General features: G+C 43.6%; 1 long non-coding RNA gene across 1 annotated transcript; it reads right to left on the bottom strand.

Moving 5' to 3' along the window:
* Nucleotides 1-371: 371 nt before the first annotated feature.
* On the bottom strand, nucleotides 372-1,202 carry LOC139559225 (uncharacterized). The gene is made up of 3 exons (XR_011671719.1): nucleotides 684-1,202; nucleotides 543-605; nucleotides 372-458 (listed from the first exon to the last, which is right to left on the bottom strand). It is a non-coding gene; the product is annotated as an uncharacterized lncRNA (long non-coding RNA).
* Nucleotides 1,203-2,407: the final 1,205 nt, after the last annotated feature.

The raw sequence follows: 2,407 nt of genomic DNA, 5'->3' as shown, positions 1-2,407 counted from the left end.
CCACCACCCAATGGAGCACCTGCCCCGGCTGATGCAGTGAGAAGGAGGCGGCAGCTCATACAGAGATTGGTGGTAAGAAACAGAATGACAGATAATATACAAAGCATTTGTTTTTTATTCATGTTGTGGAAAACGTTCAACAATTGCGTTTTGTAAATGATTCAAAACCCTGCCTATTGTTCTGAGTTCAGTCACAATCTGCCCAACCAATATGTTCAACTCGTTCTGGGTTTGCAGGACTGAGGCGGTCAACACGCAAACTGTAGACGTGGACGCAAACGTGGATGGACCCTCGACACCTGTGGACAAACCTAACCCCTCACTCCTGGCACCTGCTGATTTGGGAGCCTCACGCACTTTATCCCTGGGTGGAGGGTGCACGGGCTGTAACACAGCTTCCCTTGGTGGAGGGGGCACCCTCACCTGGCGCACGGGCTGCAACGCAGCTTCCCCCATTTCTACGTGAATAATAAAATACATCAGTGCATGTCTTGTATATGAAGTTACTGACAACCAAATTTCACATTCTCTTAATTACTTACCGTGATGCAGTGATGCAGTCGTAGGGGTTTCGTGCGACTGACTTCAGTTTCCCGAAGTTACTGCTAAACAATGTAAAAGTTGGGATTAAACCATATGAAAAAATATATATAAAGCAAAAAAGCCAAATAGAAGAAACTCACCATTTTTTAAACATCCACTGTCGCCATCGGAGCATGTGCCAGTGTATGCGCTTTCCCCGATGATTGCCCCGATGCGTTGGTCCATTTGGGAGAGCTCCGGCATGCCAGGCCCCCCTCCCGTTACCTTAGTGCTACGGTTATGTATGGATATTCTTTTTTCCCTTGCAGTTTAAAGGTCAGACCATTTCTTATTCACATCAGCCACAGTTCTGTCTTGCTGTCCCACCTCGTTCACTGCAGCGGCGACACACTCCCAAGCTACCTGTTTGACTTTGTTTGTCAACCCCCTATTTAGTCCACCGAATAATACGTGTTGCCTGTCTTCAATCTCCTCTACCATCACCGTGATCTCGTCTTCCAAAAAGTTTGCTTTTCTCTTTTGGTCCATGGCTATTCCTGATTAAACCCTCATTTGTGCTAGCATTCTATAAGGGGAAATCGCTGATTGTAAGGCACGTTCAAGTGCCGTCAATTTTAAGTTAATTAGAGATTTATAGATCACAGGTGCGTAAATTACAAATGGGCTTCTTAGAACCTGCGTAAGCTAGGATTTCTTATGCTCAGCATCTTTTATGAATCCAACGTAAGCACACCGTCGGAAATGATCTCACGACTACGTTCAAGTATAAATCTAAGAACATTTTTATGAATGAGGCCCCAGGTATGTACTGTTCCCTCATCAATATTATATTTATAGCTGTCCATAAATTATCTTGTACTTGTTCCTTTTCAACAGCTGGACACTAATTGAAGTCATTTTTGACCCAGCAACCCAACAGCCATATTTTTGACCTGTAGTTTTAAATGTTTCACTGGTCCATATCCCTAATAATAACACTGTTCTGTGTCTCTGTGTAGGAAACTCTGTGTAGGTCCATAGCAACCATTCATAGGGGACCCATTCAGCCACGTGTACGATTTGTGGCGTCCCACTCTCCATGTAATAAATGGGGCGGAATGTTTGTTCGGAATGGTGTCCAGCTATCTGAATGTTTGTTCAGAATGGTGTCCAGCTATCTGAATGTTTGTTCAGAATGGTGTCCAGCTATCTGAATGTTTGTTCAGAATGGTGTCCAGCTATCTGAATGTTTGTTCAGAATGGTGTCCAGCTATCTGAATGTTTGTTCAGAATGGTGTCCAGCTATCTGAATGTTTGTTCAGAATGGTGTCCAGCTATCGGAATGTTTGTTCAGAATGGTGTCCAGCTATCGGAATGTTTGTTCAGAATGGTGTCCAGTAATCGGAATGTTTGTTCAGAATGGTGTCCAGCTATCTGAATGTTTGTTCAGAATGGTGTCCAGCTATCGGAATGTTTGTTCAGAATGGTGTCCAGCTATCGGAATGTTTGTTCAGAATGGTGTCCAGTAATCGGAATGTTTGTTCAGAATGGTGTCCAGCTATCGGAATGTTTGTTCAGAATGGTGTCCAGCTATCTGAATGTTTGTTCAGAATGGTGTCCAGCTATCTGAATGTTTGTTCAGAATGGTGTCCAGCTATCGGAATGTTTGTTCAGAATGGTGTCCAGTAATCGGAATGTTTGTTCAGAATGGTGTCCAGCTATCGGAATGTTTGTTCAGAATGGTGTCCAGCTATCTGAATGTTTGTTCAGAATGGTGTCCAGCTATCTGAATGTTTGTTCAGAATGGTGTCCAGCTATCTGAATGTTTGTTCAGAATGGTGTCCAGCTATCTGAATGTTTGTTCAGAATGGTGTCCAGCTATCTG

This window comes from Salvelinus alpinus, chromosome 29 (assembly GCF_045679555.1).
Source record: "Salvelinus alpinus chromosome 29, SLU_Salpinus.1, whole genome shotgun sequence".
Lineage (NCBI taxonomy): Eukaryota > Metazoa > Chordata > Actinopteri > Salmoniformes > Salmonidae > Salvelinus > Salvelinus alpinus.
Note: the sequence above shows the minus strand (reverse complement) of the source record. Positions and strands in the feature narration are given on the sequence as shown.